The sequence below is a fragment of the Triturus cristatus genome, chromosome 11 (assembly GCF_964204655.1).
Source record: "Triturus cristatus chromosome 11, aTriCri1.1, whole genome shotgun sequence".
Lineage (NCBI taxonomy): Eukaryota > Metazoa > Chordata > Amphibia > Caudata > Salamandridae > Triturus > Triturus cristatus.
In genome coordinates, this window is record NC_140594.1 from 115,170,218 (window position 1) to 115,189,024 (window position 18,807).

An 18,807-nucleotide genomic window follows, 5' to 3' on the forward strand; every position below is an offset into this window, starting at 1 on the left:
CCGTGGCATATTTTTACCGGTGGCTACCGGAACTCTTACCGAATGATGCACTGTCGCCCCAGTTTGTGGTGGAACAAGCCCATAGGGTGCCATCCCGCAAACCACAACTGGGGGTCAGGCTGCGCCTGCTCCTATTCAGAATGCTGAACTACAGAGACACCATCCTGAGGGAAACGTGCAAACTGGGTGACATCAAGATCTAAAATTCACAAATTATGTTATTCCCCGACTACACAGCGCAAGTGCAGAGGCAGTGGGGATCCTTCGGAGAGTTGAAGTACCAGCTTCGGGGGCTGGATATCCGTTACTCTCTGCTGTTCCCAGCCACGCTTCGGGTATTCGCAAAAGGCACCGCTCGCTACGTTGACATGCCATTAGATGCCTGTGACTGGCTAGAGGAAACAGGTCTAGCGACAGGACCTAGGCCATCTAACGAGCCCACTGCACTCCAGCGAGACAGAACAGGCCGAGGCAGGGGCAGAGGTCTGGTCTGCACCACCCTGCAGTCAAAAGCTCTCAACTTGGAACAAATGTAGACGGAGCGACTGGAGGCACTCAACATGGCAGCAACAATCCGATCTACAGCACAGAGCTCAAAACAAGAGGCGGAATCCACAAGGTCCCAGAGTGAAGATGATCCGTGGACCGGAACTCCCTGCACCTCCCAGATATCACGTCACAAACATCAGATGATATAATCTGAATAGCCATGAAAAACAGAGGACACTGGACTGTCGCATATAATTTATGTACGCAGAAAAAACCTGATCTAATGTTAGAAGCTCTACAACACACATACACGATACAGGAGGGACCTCATCTCCTCCCCACCCTCCCTCTTTTTCGGGGTAGGCTAGGATGGGGCCTGGGAGGGCATGGCGCTCTGCCTGCCTGATGGCGCGTGCATTAACACTTAGTTTTATGGGACACACCTGGCAGCATGTGAGAACATCAGGGAGGTGGACCGGCACCAACAGTGCAAGGTGCGAGACCCCCATTGCCAGACACCAAAGCTTATAGTAATTCCCATGATTTGGGTGATATCATTTAGGCGAGCTACAGTTGCGAGTTTGCCCTTGTAAGTTTTTGCAAAGTGTATTACAACCTCCTGTTTGCATTTTATTTTTGGCACCCCACGAAGCACTGACTGATCACGTGGTTCCCCACTATGTGTACAAACATACCCATAGCGGTAGACATGCCATGCCCATCCAGTGAGCCATTCAAACATTTTCACATGGAATGTGAGAGGAATACATACGCCCATGCTTAGATATGCTATAAATTCATACTTACAATGCAGATCAACCATCATAGCCTTCCTACAACGAAACACACCTGACTCAAGTAGAAGCAGATCGCCTACACCGGCATTGGCGAGGCCAGGTATATAGCACTAACTAATCTGCCCATGTAAGAAGGACCATGGTATGGATAAGAGCGTGGGTCCCTTATGTGGTGGAGAAGGAGGAGATTGACGAGGAGGGCAGATAGGTGTTAACGAGAGGCAGGCTGAATGGCCAAGCACTCCTCATTTGTTCTGTATACACTTCCAATACAGAACAGAACTTGTTCCTTCATCGGTTGACAGACGTTTTGGCCCGCAGGAGTGGAATTCCCTGGCTGATAGGTGGCAACTTCAACTCGGTGTTGGATGTGGAGCTGGATCGATCGTTTCTGCCCCGGACATCCACTACAGCCACATCAAATGCACAGGCGTTGACCGAGTGGCTAGCCCATTCGTCTCTGGCTGACATATGGCACACTTGCAACCCAGGCGCGAGCATCTACTCATTCTATCCCCCTGTGCATGGCCTGCACGTCAGGCTGGACCGCATAGTGGGATCGCAAACCTGGTCTCCACTTGTTGGGGGAATTGACTACCTAGGGCACGCGCATTCCGACCACAATCCTCAGCTCTTACCGCTAAAGAGGGAGGTAGGCCCACAACCTGTCCCCACCTGGCGCCTTCTGCCAACGGCACTGGAATACCAGTTATTTTGTGCCTCCTTGGGGGCTGTGACTGTGACATTCTATGAGGTCAGTGACGGTTCCCACAGGCGATACGCTCCTGGAATGGGATTCTTTTAAGGTAACTGCTAGAGGGCACTGTCTACGACTCACATGGAACAATTGTAAGCAGCTTGCGGATGTCTTCAGTGGCGGCGAGGAGGGTGGTCTCGTGCTGTGGTTGCTGCGGAATCCAGACTGGGAGGCGTCTAGGATGGAGTTCTCTTCGATGAGGGCGGTCAGCTGGGCGTTTACGGGTCTCTCGGTGACCTTGGCAGCGAAGGGGAGGAGAGAGATGGGCCTGTCGTTTTTCAAGTCTGTAGGGTCGGCTGTTGGTTTGTTGAGGAAGGGTTTAACCTCCGCCCACTTCCAGTTGTCTGGGCAGATGCCAGATCGGAAGGAGGCGTTGATGGTCCGTCCTAGTTCGGGTGCGATGGCGGCGGCGGCCCTGTGGTATATGTGAGGTGGGCAGGGGTCCATTGGGGCTCCTGAGTGGATTTTCTTCATAGTCGCGTGATGTGTTCAACTGTGGCTGGGTCCCAGGTAATGATGGCTGGCTTATCGGCGGCGGTGGGTAGAGGGGGTGGTGGTGTCCGGCGTTGGTTCGCTGAAGTTATCGTAGAGGACCTTGATCTTCAGATGGAAGTAGGCGCTGAGCTTGTCGCAGAGTTCCTGGGAAGGTGTGACGTCTGTGGCTTCACTGGGGGGTTTGGCGAACTGCTGTATGACGTTTAACAGCTCCTTGGCGTTGGTCACGTTAGTATGGACTTTGTCTCATATGAAGGTCCGTTTGGTGTCTCTTATGCGCTGGTGGTATTCGTTCAAGGCGCTCCTGTGGTTATTTCGTGCTTCTGTGGTTTTCTGGTTTCGCCAGGTTTTCTCTAGGCATCTAGGAAAGGTCAAGCAATTGTGGTAAGAGGCCATTGCGCCACAGTGGGGTATCCTTAGTAAGTTTGCCCTACCACCCTATCCTGCGCAGATTCTGCTGCCAAGTCACAAAGACGGACCAGGTCGCAGGTGGCAGCGACTTGAGAGTCGTGTTGGCATACAGAATCATGTTTGGCAATTTAGAGCCCATCAGCCATCATTCAAGCGCATAGGCAGGGGTCACCGCGATCCCCATACCACCAATCGTTAAGGATAAGGAAATGTGATGCTGCATAGTATGACTGAATATCTAGGGTCGTAAGGCCCCCGCAGTAAGTGGACGGATAGCACGTTCGTAGGGCGACTCGCACAGTGCCCCCCCAAAGAAAATGGCTGAGGATTGAGTTTAATCGCCGAAACCAGGCATGTGGTATGGGGTAGGAATGATTTCAGAGTTGATATAGTAAATAGGGCAATGAAACCACTTTGAAGACGGCCGATCTGCCAAGCAGCGTCAATGGCAGCTGTGACCAGAAGCTCACCTGTTTAATCCGGGGCAGCAGTGGGGCCAGGTTTTTAATCCAGGAGCCGGATTGAGATGAGGACAGGAGCAACCCAAGGTATTTAAAGCCGCCTGGGACCACCGTGACCTGTTGCACCCAGGTTCCGAGTTGATCGCCCCCACATAGAGGCCACAAATAGGACTTGAAGGCATTCATGTATAGACCAGAGCTTTGGCCAAAGATTTCCATTATTCGAAGCAGGCGCGGACCAGATCTATTCGGACGTGTAAAAAAAATTTTTTTAAAAAAGGAACAGCATGTCGTCTGCATAGAGCGCTATGCACTCGGATACCTCACGCGACCACTCAAAACCATATATCTGGGCACCGATAAGCACCCATGCCGCGAGTGGTTCCATAGCGAGTGCAAACAGGTATGGAGAAAGAGGGCATCCCTACCTAGTACCTCTGCTGATACGGACGGTCGCGAAGTTGCGTCAGCGATTCTTACGGAGGCTGTAATGTCGTTGTACAGGAGGCGAATATATCTAAGAAGTTTAGGGCCAATGTTCCGGCGGTCCAAGAGCGCGAACAGATAGGTCCAGCTAAGGGAGTCGAATGCCTAATCCATGTCTGCAAAAAGGAGCGCAGACGGTTCATGCAGTCTGTCGACGGAGGCAATCGCATTATGCACGCGATGAATATTGTGACGGGTGGAACGATCGGCCATAAAACCAGTCTGGTCAGGGTGGACCAGTGTAGTGATATGTGGGACAATACAATTGGCAATGATTTTGGCCAGGAGTTTGGCCTCGATATGGAGTAAAGAAATAGGTCTATACGACGCATGCAGCTTTGGGGGCCTGCCAGGCTTAGGGAAGACTATTATCTCGGCATGACGCCAGTCAGCCGGAAGACGGCCGTCCTCCGCGGCAGCTTGTAGAGCAGCCAAATAGTCCACCGAGAGCTGGGATGAGTATTTCTTATAAAATTCACACGAAAAAACGTTGGGACCCGGCACCTTATATGCGAGGGCACTTTGGACCTCCTATGCGGTGATTGGGGCATCTAAGTCATCACGCACTGAGTCTGGCAGGGACTGCGGGGGCAAGTCAACCAAGAAACGGTCAACGGTGGCCACTGACAAGGTCTCCCGTGGAGCGTCAAGATTTGTATAATACTCAGCAAAGCTGATCGCGATGTAGGTCGGGTCTGTGAGCACCTTGTCCAACGGTCCTCGGATTGCAGGGAGGGTCGCTGGTCGATGCGTGATTGCACAGAAGATGCAATAGGGCGCTAGATTTGTCACCCCACTGGTAAATGCGGCTGTAAGCTAGTACAGTTTGGCTTCGCCCAGGAGGTCGCTGGCGTAGAGCCGTTGGGCTACGGGGAGTTGGCAGCGAGCCGCCGCGCCATCTGCTGCCCTGCTCCTACGCTCCAGGTCCAGGATCTGCGCATCAGTACGGACTAGCCTCTTGCATAGCAGTCTACACCGCGCAGTGCAGAAGGGGATGTCCTCCCCCGCAAAGTCGGTTTCATGGCTTCCCAAGGGGTCCCTGGGGAGTCCACCCTCCCAACATTGTATGTAAAGTAGTCAGTGAGGGCTGCAAACATCTGTTGATGATAGGGATCATCCAGTAGCAGCCATGTCGAGTGGCGCCAGCGGGGCGGGGAACGGTTTGGGCCGAAACGCATGACCAGTGCAAGTGGAGAATGATCAGACAAGCCTCTGGGCAAGATCTCTGCCGTCTGGAGTTTATGGGCGTGATGAGCAGATATGAATATATAATCAAGGCGCGAAAAGGAGTTGTGTGTGGTTATAAAGTATGTGTATGCATTTTCAGTAGGATGCATATGTCGCTAGGCATCTATTCATCCCAATCCCTGAGTCAGCGCATGGAGTTTTGACTTGCGCGTGTCAGTCTGCTGCCCTGTGCTGCGCCATCTGTCCATGGAGGGGCACATAACGTCGTTCCAGTCCCCCCGGCCAACAGTAGACCTGTGGAAGCTCAGCTCAAAGGGGAGGAATCCGCTCCACCAAGGACGACGATAAGGGAGGGGGGCATACACACAGACCAGAGTGACCCCCTCACCATAAAGCGTGCCGGACACTGCCAAATACCTGCCCTGAGAATCAAACCAGGACAGGTCATGAACAAATGGCAGTTTGCGGTGGATTAGTATCGCCACGTCCCCAGAGCCCCTAGTGAATCCAGAGTGGTAGGTCTGAGTGAACCTAAAACGCACCAGGCAGAGCATCTGATTACCTAATAGGTTTGTCTCTTGCAGCATTAGGATGTCAGCCTCATGTCGCTTGACCTGACGGAGCACCGCCCCTCTCTTGATCTTATCTAGTAAGCAGCGAACATTCCAACTAATAATGGTCAAGCCCCTAGCCTGAACGTCCATCAGGCCGGGTGTATGTCATGCAAATGGACCAGCAAGCGGGTATAATGCGAGCGGAGCCTAGGAAGGATATATAGGACTGTGACACAAACAGAAAACATAAGTTTTCCAAAAACCCAACCCTCCCTCCCTCCCTAATACCTCAATAACGATGAAGCATCAGTTTCGGCATGGCGAGCTTCCCACCCCCAACGGGGGTTAGGGTCAGCTTCCAGCCAATGTATCCCAATAAAACATGTGTACATTAGAGCGCCAGACGAAGGAGTGCAAGGGGGGCTTACACTGTTTCCAGGGGCACTCCGGTTGGAGAAAAAACTCCTAAATTCTAATTACATCAGTACGTTTCGTATAGTTCAAACACGTGTAATCGAGGTAATCATGCTTGAAAGGTCGTTTATTTAGTGGGTCACATATTAAATCTTCATAGTAACTCCTTTGTGAAACGAAGCATTAAGGAAAACGATTTAAACAACATCCATGGATCTATGCATTATCCCTATGCATTTCGGGCGGAGCCCTTCGTCAGGGGATAGCGAAGAATCTGCAAGTAAATAAATCGATATCAGGAAGGGGAGCTCGCAACCACAGATAAATACAACGTTCTATGTGGGTGAAATGAAAACATGCATGTCTAAATTGACGACTGAAAAAAAGGAAAAGAAGCGAAAAATGAGCCAGTGTCGACCATATCGTGTTGTCAGGAGTTAAAGAGAAATCACCGTGTCATAGATGAAAAAAAACGGAAAGCACCCGATAGATCCGAGAACCGTTGCGTGCGTGTAAAGTTGGTGACAATCGGAAACTGGAACTTCAAATGGTGGAGTTTTAGCGAAGTACCAGTGAAAGAAATAGCCATACGAGTAAGGGTGAGGAGGAAAAACGCTTACCGATGGGTCAGAGTCGCAACGCGCCAAGCGCCGTGTTGCCAAAGGTTGGTGAACAAACGAGGGTGATGCGGAAGGAAATAAACTGCCGTGAGAGTAAAAGACGGACTCACGAAAGTGTGGGTGGGTGGAAATGTCGTATCTGTAAATACTCAATCAAGTTAGAAACATCATAAAGTACACAGGAAAGTGTTGTGAAACATTAATCCAACGTTTCGGGTGAGGATAAAAGCCGAAAATTTGCGTGAGCTTACACGACACTAATACTCGAAAGTGGCGGCCATCTTAAAATGGGCTCTGGGTGGTATACATACACAGTAGTAGCCTTGCTGATATAACGGTGAATGGATGAAAAATAGACAGAAGGTATAAGTGAATAGTAAGTGAAACAAAAAAAGGTGGAAAAACAGCTGGAGTAAATGACAAAGACCAGAAGTTTGAGAAAAAATAAAAAAGGTAGGGAAAATTCTACCAGAGAGATTATAGACAGGGGGAAAATAGAGTGTACAAAGTCAGACGAAAACGAAGCGAAAAATTGCAGTGAGAAACCACTTAAACAGAAGAAGAGGGGAGAGTAGGGAAGGTGAGAACGTGGAAAAACACAATGTAAGCATGTGATTTCAGACAGAAAACAAATGAATGTATATGGGTTGGGAAAACGATTATCTATAAGAAGCAACTATATTCCAGTCTGTCATTAAGCCCCTTAGGCTGGCAGGCATCCAGTCTCTTGATCCACACTGTTTCCCTTTGGAGTAGTAGTTTCTTGTTATCTACCCCTGCTTTCAGTGGGACAACCTCCAAAACAAGGAACTTCAGTTGGCTCACGTTGTGCTGGTGTGTGGTGAAGTGAGCAGCTAATGGTGCTTTAGTTGATCTGTTCCTGATAGTGCTTGCTTTTGTGTTCGGTTAAGCGAACTTTAATCTTTCGTTCGGTTTTGCCTACATAAGGCAGTCCGCAGGGACATTTGAGTAGATACACTAAGTTCATAGAATCACAAGTGGCGTTGGTTCTCAATTTGATGGCTTTTCCTGACGATGGATGGTTGAAGATATTGCCCGGAATTATGTTGTGACAATGACTGCAATTGTGGCACGGTATGGTGCCGCAGTAGTTGGTGGAAGTATCAATAGGTTCGGTCTCAAGAATGTTCTTTAAGTTTTTAGCTCTCTGGTATGCAAAGAGTGGTCTGGTGTTGAAAATGCCATGAAAGTCTGGTTCAAAGCGAATCATATCCCAACTCTTGAGGATGATGTTTTTAATGGCCTTGCTTCTGGTTGAGTATTTGGAGACGAAAACTGGTCTCTGTTCGTCAGTTAATTTGATGTTGGTTCTTAGAAGTTCTGCCCGAGTTTTGGTGGCCACTCGGGTTTTTGCTGCTTGTAATGTGACCTCGGGATATTTTCTGTCTCTGTACTTATGTAGTATTTTTTCTTCAGAACTTACATAGGCTTCTGATTCTGAGCAGATTCTTTTAGCCCTTAGAAGCTGAGAATATGGCAAATGAGTTTTGAGTGGTGTCGGATGACAACTGGTGAACATTAAAGCATTGTTCCTGTCCGTGGCTTTGACGAATAGATTAGTTGTCAGTTTGTTGTTGAGTAATGTAACCTGGACGTCCAGGAATGGCAAACTTTGAGGACTGATGGAATGAGTGAACTTTATATGATCATCCAAAGAGTTTATGTGTTTCAGAAATTCCAAAATGTCATCAGGTTGGCCAATCCAAATGAGGAAAATGTCATCTATGTACCTCCATAGGGTGAGAATGTTGTTGATCCATTTGTTGTGACTCAAGATGTGATCTAGTTCCATCCGGTGCATGAACAGGTTGGCGTAGCTGGGAGCAGCACAATTTCCCATTGATGTTCCAACGAGTTGGAGATAGTATTCGTTGTTGTATGAGAAGTAACTGTGGTACAACGTATACTGCAGAAGTTCAAGTATCAGAACTTTCAAAGTGTCATCGATGGGATGGTGTAGTAAGAAAGATTCTATGGCTTCCAAGCCCCTATTGTGCGGAATCGATGTGTACAGGGCACATACATCTATGGTTACCAGAGTGTATACTTTGTCTGGTTCAATGGTGACCTCTTGGAGGCGCTTCAGAAAATCAGTGGTGTCACGCAGGTAAGTAGACATGGATGTAACAATGTCTTGTAGGTAAAGATCAATGAACTTGCCGGTAGGCTCATGGATAGAGTTTTTTGTTGAAACGATGGGACGAAAAGGAGGCTTGTGTACATCCTTATGAATTTTAGGGAGCATATGGATGCTAGGGCATTTAGGATGGGGTTGTGTGAGATATTTGTGGTCCTTGTCTGTGATCGTTCCCATAGTGAGTGCTTTGTCCAGAATGACTTTAAGCGTATTGGCAAAGACACCAGTAGGATCATTGGGTAATTTCATGTATAGATTCTTATCATTGACATGTTCACTTACACTGGTGTGGTAGAAGTCACTGTCCATGACAACAAGTGCACCGCCTTTGTCAGCTTTACAGCACGTGATTTCCGGGTTGTTAACAATTTGGTTGAGTGCTCTGGATTCCTTAAGATTGAAGTTATTGTATTTAGAGTGGGGTTTTTTGAAGATCTCTCTGATGGAATTCAAAGTGATGGTTTCAAAGGAGTCAAGTATTTTGTGACTGACAGGAGCCACAAATGTGCTTTTGCTTCTTAACTCTTTGCAAGCATGTCGTGTGGGTGTGCTAGTTGGAGGGCACACATTAGAAAAAAAGTGTCGAAGTCTCAAGGTTCTCAAGAATTTGTATAAACTTATCTCGGTTTCCAATTCGGTGGAATTATATGTTGGGACAAAAGAAGTCCCACGTTCCAGGGTGGACAATTGTAATTGAGATAAGTTGATTTTAGAGATGTTGATCACGAGGGTTTTTTGCTCCTGGTGGCTTGAGCGATTGAAGTTGTTGTTTCTCTTGGAGTTTCTGCCCCGCCTGGTTCGACGTTGACGGTTTGGCCTGTTTCTAAAAAAGAAACACCAGAAGTCGAAGCTGCGGTTAGGGGGACATTATCAGATGGTTTCGGTGATGCAGTGTTCCTAGGTGGTCTGCCATAGTTAATGTTCCCTCTTTGAGAGGTAGAACCATCTGTAGAACTCCCTTCATCCGAGGACGGGTTGTTGTATGGTCTTTGTTGTCTGCGTTGGGCATAAACTTCTGCCCAACTATAAACCTCACCCAGTTTATAGTCCATGGTGTCACGTCTATATTTTCTGATTTTTCTATCATTTATCTCTTTGGTGTACTTATCTAATTGTATATTGATGTCAGCAAGAGATTTATCGAGATCTTCTTTGGACATGTTATTCTCTAGGTTGCGTGAGATCTGTGTAATTTCTTTGTCTAGATCATCGATGACTTTTGAGAGTTCTTCTACAATGAGAAGAATTAAATCCAGTGAACAACGATTGAGGATGGCGTACCATCGTTCCGTGAATTTCGGGTTGTTCCGACAGAGGGTAGGCTTCAAAGAAATTCGTAATCCTCTGGGGATGCGTTGGTCTTTGTGGTAGAGCGCCCACAGTCTCGCTCGATTGTACAGGAACCTAAGTAGGCGACATATAAGTTGCCATCGAGAGAGGTATGTCACAGGTACGATTCAAGAGCGTTTCTTTCTCACGTAGGCGATTGGGATTGGCTACACACCGTTGCACGTCTGCGGGAACTATCACGAGGTTGTGATTTCCGTCTCGAGCCCGACCTGCGCTGTTGCTTCACGTTGAGGCTGGACATGTTCCGGCCGGAACCCACCGATGAGGCGACAGAGTCTGCTCCAGGAGGGCTGTTGAACTTGCTCGGAATGGATTTGTCCGTCGAGTTGAAGACTTCTTCAGGGGAGTTGAAAAAGTAGGTTAGTGAATTGTATGAGACACGGAGGTGGGCTGAGAATAGCAAGGAGTACTGAATTTTCAGGCCGCGCAGGCGGGCCTCAGTGAATGACTGCTGCCGCTGTTGAACCAGTTTAGTGTAGTCAGGGAAGATCATGATGGGCTGGGAGGAATATGTAAGGACTCCTTTGAGCCGAGCCTGTTGGATAATCGTATCCCTGTCTCTGTAGTTGAGAAAGCGGGCGATCAGCAGACGGGGACGTGCCCTTGGGGGCGGCTTCTGCTGTAAAACACGATGCGCCCGTTCAATGATGAAACGAGAGGAAAGGGTGTCACCCCGGAGCCACTCCGTAAGCCATTTAATTAGGAAGGCCGCAGCGTCATTGGTCTCACAGCCCTCCGAAAAGCCCACGAAGTAGAGGCTGTTTTGTCGAGTTCGGCCCTCCATGTCCTCCACTCTAGCCGCCAGGCCGTGCGTCAATGACTCCAGGCCAGACACCTTCTTCTGAAGGGTGGTCACTGTGTCCTCTGTGTCGCAGAGATCCACGTTTCTGCTTCAGTAATTCATTGGACCGCGTTGCAATGGTCCTGGTGAAGGAGCATGACATCGGACTCCACCGCGCCGATTTTGGCCTCCAAGGCATCTCTCGACTGTGTAATAGCAGCCAAGGGTGCAGCATTGGCAGGGATAGAAGCTGCGGCGTCTCAGGACCCAGCAGCACCCGTGCATTTGTCTATGATTGACTACTTAGACGTGGCACAGGTAGGCTTATCCTTAGCCATCATGAAGCAGGCAGGAGGGAGGTAGTTGAGGATGCCAGTCCAAAACAGGTGGTGTGCCAGTAGGTCTCCAGACTTCAACTCGAAGCGCAGGAGACTACCCCAGGGCAGCCGGGAGCAGCGACCGGGGTGGGGGGTGGCCCGACACCCACAATTCGCACCAGGACCTAGCCTGTCCACTTCCTTCGGTGGTGACCCCCTCACCCCCCTAGCGGGTGTCCCCAGCCCGTCCGCCGCGCAGCAGACTCCAAGCCGGAGCCACCTCTGTCCAAGCAGGTGAGGAAGTCAGTGGGGCACACAGCAAAAGGCAGGGCGGTAGTGTCCTCCAGCCCCAGGCGGGCGACAAAATACGTAGGCTAGGAGTCCCTGGGGTAGCACACCAACTGAGAGGCACCCCCCAGCAGAGAGAGAGAGAGCAGCAGAGGAAGCACGGGGCCCAGAACACTCACCAGGGCCCTGCCAGAGAAGCGCAGGCCGAAGACCACGCACACACTCCACACCCAGTCTCCACCACAGTAATGACTCACAGAGGGCACAGTCAAGACAGCCCGTGGGGATCTGGAGAGGACACTCACCGCCGTCGAGAAGTCCGCAGTCCCAGCCAGGGCCTACAGGGTGGCAAATGGTCACGGCAATACAGGTGGGCCGGGAGTCGGCATGCCGTACGCTCAGGGCCCCACTGCAGGCAAGAAGAACGGAGGCAGGAGGGGGGCCCTCGGCACACCCAGGTCCGCCGTGGCACGTCCCACAACAGACTCGGCCGCCCGAGGCAAGTCCGCGATTCTATCTGCACCCGGAAATGGCAGCTGGTTCGCGGTCGGATCCAACTCCTGACGTCGCGCAGCACACCTCAGGGTCGGCTGGGCAGCGACGAAGCAAGAGGCGCGGCCTGCGCAGCCCCGGCCCGCGCAGCCCCGGAGCAGGCCATCCCCAGTGATCTGTGGTCCGCTCTGCACGCGGACGGAGTACGGTAGGATCTCCGGGCCACAGACGATCACATATTCGTTTAGGGCCACCAGCCTACAGGCACACACAGCCCGCGCCAGCCCACAGCTCGCGGCGGCCGGTCTGCCGTCGGGGCGCAGGACGCACGTGGGCCGGCTCCGGGGCTCAAGCACACAGACCGGGACAATCGCACCACTACGGGAACGGCACCCAGAGTCGACAACGCCGGAGTCCCTGTTGTGACCTCTGTAATTATGAGTCTGTGTTTGCGATTTATACAATAAAGTACTGCTTTATTTCACTCTCGACTTGCCTCAGTACTTTACAGTCCCTTAGCTGTGCCACGTCTCCCAGACGCTCGGCGTAGTGTAGTGACCGCAGGATGGCAGGATTAATGGAGGATTGTGGGCAACGGGAGCGACGTTACAGCGCGTCAGCCGTGTCGGACCGCTTGGCCACGCCCCATTGCAGTTTCTTGATTACAGGTGTGCCATAACTACCCCTGAACAAGACCCATCGGCTCGAAAAAGCATTAGGGACACTTCCTATCTCTTCATCTTGCTCTTTGTTGCTGCTTCCTCTTTTCTGGTTTTCCCTTTCTCTTTGGCAAAGTTGTTATGATGCAAAAGTACTGGTTCCCAAAAATGAGTTCTGGAGTCCACCTCATGCAAGCGCAGCACCAGTTAAGCACTGGTAGTTGTGTAGACTTTAGATAGGATGCTTCTTCCGTGCTATGAGGATCATTTGAGTTGCAGAATAATACACTTCTGCGGCTTGAGGAAAGAAGCCTGCAAACATATGTGTGGCAGATCATGTTATCCCACCTACCCCTGTTGGAAGAAGTAACACCTTTCTCGTAATTCCCTACAGGTTACCTTTTTCTGTTCAAGCGAATGGTCAGTATTGTAACAAATTACCGGCAGGTAAGGTGGGTGGGCCTGGGGAGATACTGGACTTACCCCCTGCTGCGCTACACCATATGCTGTCATTGTAGCAAACGTGCCCACTTTACAAGAGGATGAATTTGAGCTTCGGAAGCTATGAGAAACAAATCCCTTAACTGGTTGGGTAGCAAAACTAGCCTACGTGGCACACCAGAATGCGAGGCAATTCATTTTAAAATCTCTATTCTTGATCAAGAGACATTTAACGGAATACTGATATACCGTCCACCTGGCCCCAGAAATAGCTTTCTGACTAAGGTTCATCCTGTATTAGAATTAGGGCTCCAATCTAAATTTTCCACCATCTTAGATGACCTGAGTTTTCATCTTGATTTACCAGATGATAGGGACACCAGGGAGCTCCTTGACGTCACATCAGAATTAGGGCTGCAGCATCTTATATATGATCCCACCCATTTAGCCGGACACACTTGAGACAGACTGTTTACTAACAACCCAGCCATCTCTAAGATATCTATTTTGCCCCTGACCTGGACTGACCACTGTGCTGTCTTATTTAGTTATAGTCGGCCCAGATCTCACACTGGTAATACGTCTAGCAGTAAGACCCTCGGCAGACTATAGCATAAAATTGACCAGAGCACACTGGAAAACCAGCTAGTACAAAGTCAACCTACTTTGAACTGGGAAGTAGAAGCTTCAGCCATAAACTACACAGCATGGCTGAAGTCCAACTTTGCTATTGTAGCACCTACCACAGTGATAAATAAAAACAGGAAAGTGCCATCAGCCCCTTGGTTCACGGAAGCCTTACGATTAGATAAACAAGCCTGTAGAAGGCAGGAAAGAAGATGTAGGAAAAACTATGAAGCATATGAAAAAAAGATCAATACAAAGCCATACTGGTAGATTACAAGAAAAAGTTAATTGCTGAAAAAAAGCCAATACTTTATGATGCAAATTGAAAAGGCTAGTACGTCCAGCAAGGAACTCTTTAAAACGATAAAAAACCTAATTTCCGTCCCCAAGGATTATACCGCCAATTCAAATCAAATTTTTTGTAACACTCTTGCCCACTTCTTTAAATCCAAGGTGGACCAAATATATGACCAATTTGCCAAGCACGAATCTATCGCTAATGACATAGTACAAGTAGCTTCAGGCAAAGTGTTGTTTGTAGATTTCTCCTCGGTCTCCTCCATTCAAATAGCTACACTTCTCTCGTCAACTAAATCAGGATCCCCAGACGATCCCTGTCCCCCTAGCATCAAAGCATCAGTCATATTATTAGTCCACTTCTAACTAATATGTTTAATCTGATGCTATCACCAGGGCTCTTTCCTTCGATATGGAAGCAGGCATGCATACTGCCTCTTTTAAAAAAAGCGAATTTGGACATAACAGATCCAGTCAACTACCGTCCTATTGCAAGGCTCCCACTTCCCGCAACATTTTTTGAGAAACTGTTAAATACTGAGCTCTCCACCTTCATTGCAGAGAATCAAATCTTGGATCAGAGTCTGTTTGGTTTCAGAGCGGGTCATAGTACCGAGACGGCTCTAATAAAAACTACTGAGGAAATCTATAAGACTCTAGATGGGGGAGGGTCGGCAGCCCTCGTTCTCCGCGACCTGTACGTGGCATTTGATACCGTGGACCATACGCTTTTGGTCAAACGCTTAAACACCATAGGGATAGGGGGAAGGGCCCTCTGCCTTTTAACTACATTCCTTTCGGATCGAACTCAATCTGTGTAATTGGGCAATTTTAAATCTGCACCTTTTATTTTGCCATGCGGGGTGCCTCTGGGGTCCTCTTTAAGCCCTACGCTTTTTAATATTTATTTTTCCGAATTAGCATCCTTGATTAGAAGCTTTGATTTAATTCCCACCTCCTATGCCGACGACACTCAGTTGGTTATTTCAGCAGTAGACAAGGACATCAACTACTCTTATCAAACTTCATGACTGTATGGTCACCCTGAGCAACTGGATGGGTAGGCACTGCCTGAAGCTGAATTCTGGAAAAACTGAGGTGGTGTTATTTGGAAACCTTTCCCCTCAGTGGTCACCAGTTTGGTGGCCAGACACACTAGGCTCTACTCCTACACCAGTAGCCAAGGCAAAGAATTTGGGGGTCATCATAGATGAAAAACTCAACATGACGTCCCAAGTTTCTAAGGTGGTCCTTCCCCACTATCAGAATTGTACGTAAAATCCTGCCTTTATCCCCATAAATACAAGAAAAACAGTACTGACCTCCCTTGTCTTATCAAAATTGGATTACTGTAATGGGTTGTATATTAACTTACAAACCAATTTAATTAGAAGGTTGCAGGCAGTACAAAACGCCGCGGCTAGACTGGTCTTGGATGTTCCTAAATGCCAGTCTATCAGAGCAAGCATTCAGGAATTGCACTGGTTACCAGTTTATTTTACAGAGTTTTATATAGCGCGAACTTGACCCGAATCGGGTATCAGAGTGCTTTACATAGCACCAGTTGCGTTACATGAGGACACATTCATTTTTTTTTTGGCACGGGTAGATTAAGTGATTTGCCCAGAATCACAGGATGTTCAGCGTCATTGCCGAGACTCGAACCCCGTTCTCCAGATTCGAGGTCGAACACCCTAGCCGTTAGGTCAACTCCTCTCCCCAGTTGGTCAGCGGTTCAAATTTAAGGCTCTTTGCACTGCATACAAGGCATTGCATAGAGAAGGACCACGATTTCTGTTGGATCTTTTTAGCTGGTATTCTCCCAACAGATCGCTTCGTTCAGCAAATGCCTACCTGATGCCCACCCCTAGAATCAAAAGGACTAACTGGAGGGGGAAGGAGTTCCAGCTACAACACTATAAAGGAATGGAACGCCCTTCCACTCTCCCTTAGGAAGACTTCATCCCTACTTGAGTTCAGGAAACTGCTCAAGACATGGCGTTTTAGAAATTAGCTTTTCCTGACACAGCATGGCAGACCGTGAGCGCCTAGACACCTCCGGGTAGTAGTGCGCATAATAACATAACATAACTCTTATTGATGACTTTAAAATGGTTAGAAGGGTAAAATGGGTAGGTAAGGGCACAAAAAAACTGTCAGGGGATTGTGTAGTGCTGACTGTCCTCTAGGCTAGTAAATACTATATTGTCCTGAACCAGATCCCATGAAGTTTTTCTCACACCATTTTGTAATACCAACCTCAAATCGTTTTGAAGGTTTGTGATCTTTATTTGGCATAGATTGACTCGATGTAGAAATAAATACCACCAGTTGCCATCTTAAAAACTGCTAACCTGAGAATACATGGCGGCCCCAAACCCCTCTTCGCACTTTCACCACCTCCGTCTTTGGATAGTACCATTCTTTTCCCGCCTACTTGTAGTGATAATCTGGGCGACCATATCCAACCAATCACCCGAGCGAAGTGTCCAAGATCTAGTATGTAGAACTCCGTGATGGAATGTGGCAGGGTTGCGTGGAAAGATCGAAAACACAAAAGGAGTGAACTTTGTTTTCAAATTTCAGATCCTATGTCTACAGGAGACCTGGAGTGTTGAACCTATACATATCAATGGAGGATACAGGACTTTACATTTACCTGCAACTGCAACACAAGCCAGAAGACCCAAGGGTGCGCTAGCTGTTTACATTTCTAAATATCTGCCATTCTGTAATGCATCTACCCTGGCAACTTCTTGGTATTATCAATTGATCAACATTGTTATCTCGCCCACTACTCAAGTTATATTGGTTAACTTTTCTAGTAATGTTCCACCAAGCGAACTCTTAAGTATCTTAGGACAACTTGAGCACGAGTTGGAGACGGTTTGTAATAATGGCACAAAAGATGTTATTGACCTTTGGGGCGGTGATTTTAACATGTATTTGCGCCCCGTGGTAAGGCCTATGGTTTGACAAACATGCATAGTTTTGCTCTATCTCATTTTAAGCATAGCAGTTATGCAGATAAAGTAAATGAACTACTATTCAAATATGATCTTGCTTTTTCCAATGAAATATGTGTTCCCTATGCCGATTTTAAGTGCACCCAATGGTAGAGGGGAAAATATTGTTATTGATTGCATTTTATCCTCCTACAGACCTTCCATGTTCTTCCAGCATCTCTGCGAGGGATCACTATCCCCAAAGTATAGATCTAAATCTAAAATGCTTGACCACTCAAGCGACCCCAGCCAGACCCTGTTTTGTCAAGAATATTGAGATAATTAGTCTAGTAAGGGATTTCCCTGTGGGTGCAAGTCAAATCTGCAGTTTCACTAAACACAAGCATTCCAACAAAACAAACACTAAGACCAATTTCACCAAAATCACCAGGATATTGCTAAGAGGTATGCAAATTAAGGATTTTTATTATGATACATAAAATTTCTTTTAAAACCAGTCAATGTTGCAATAAATATGTGCAAAATAAAAATGTGAACAAAGTTATATAGTTTGAATCATAGACACTTCTATAAAAAAACAGTTCATGTCCACAAAACCATTTCCTTCCTGTTCGCAATTCATCAAGGTAAGCTTAATAGAATCTTTTAAAACATAAAAACATTTACTACTTTTATCAATGACCTAATCACAACAGCAAAAAAAACTATTTTGCTAGAAGGGAGAATACATTAGACATTCATACTTGTCATTAGAGATACACTAATCGTAAACCAAATCATTGATCAAGATGCACTATAATATATCAGATTTTCCTATTTCCATCAATATCAAAGTCTGTTTAGTGTCACAAAGACTGCTTCAATGAGTTCTGGTGGGTTTATGTAGATCCAAACCTCCATCTTCAGGAAAGTATTGGATGTCACCCACAAGAGTTTCAGGGTGGTGCCCAACATGCTCTGCTCCTATTGTAAGGAGACCCCAAGTGTTTTATCCAGGTGGCTCCACAATGATCCGCTGGATGTAAATTCATCTATGCTTTAAGCGTTTGGCTGATTTTTCTTGTAATTCAAAGGAGAACTCAACAGCTTCACCTCATTCAAATGGAGTCTCTTTCGTAGACTTCGCATGGCCTAAAAGGTGCCAGTGCTGGAAATAGCAATCGATCTGTCTCGCTAGCGTCCCGCATTAAGGAATATTGAGGTCAGAGCACGTAATGTTTTTTCCCTTTGTTGGACGCAGATAAAACCTGACTATTTTACGGCTTGATTGGTCTCCTCATATAGACTAGCTTTTGACACGTGCTTTGATGACTCTGCCTCCTTCAAGAGACATTATCACAGCTTACCATGAGATAACGCAGGGGTTCAAGGAGGGCTTATCTGCAGTAACACTGTGCCTTTTTGGTGACAGACAAGGGTTGGATCGACTCATTCTGTACTAAGGCCCATAAACGCTTATTAAAGGAAGCTCTACTTAAAGGAACGTACAGGAAGCTCAGGAGAGGAGGAGCGAATACAGCGCTGGGGTGAAAAGCAGGAAAAAGATGGAAGGAATGAAGCATGGGATTCACTCTATGAATCTAGCCTCTCTAAGGGCAGGGCAGCCTTCTTCTGGTGCGTGATTAATAGTCCTCATCTGAGAGAGGACTCGGCCCCTAGATTGAGGCCCCCATTTCCGACACAGAGTAGGTAGCTCACTTTAGTGGTGTCTATTCAAACCCTGACAAGAAGTGTGGCAGATCAGCACCCTCTTCCTGCG

At 47.8% G+C, this 18,807-nt stretch overlaps 2 protein-coding genes across 4 annotated transcripts in view; one reads left to right on the forward strand and one right to left on the reverse strand.

Moving 5' to 3' along the window:
* The window catches only part of GGT1 (gamma-glutamyltransferase 1), a 655,664-nt gene that overhangs the window by 619,655 nt on the left and 17,202 nt on the right, over nucleotides 1-18,807 (reverse strand). For 2 of the 3 annotated variants that reach the window (XM_085636056.1, XM_085636047.1), the window contains exon 1: nucleotides 11,872-12,091. The exons of the other annotated variant lie outside the window; for it this stretch is intronic. The gene's annotated coding sequence lies outside the window, so the exon portion shown is untranslated. Of the gene's footprint in view, nucleotides 1-11,871; nucleotides 12,092-18,807 lie in introns of those variants that run through there. 3 annotated transcript variants of the gene reach the window in all.
* The window catches only part of LRRC75B (leucine rich repeat containing 75B), a 180,583-nt gene that overhangs the window by 81,961 nt on the left and 79,815 nt on the right, over nucleotides 1-18,807 (forward strand). The window lies entirely within an intron of this gene.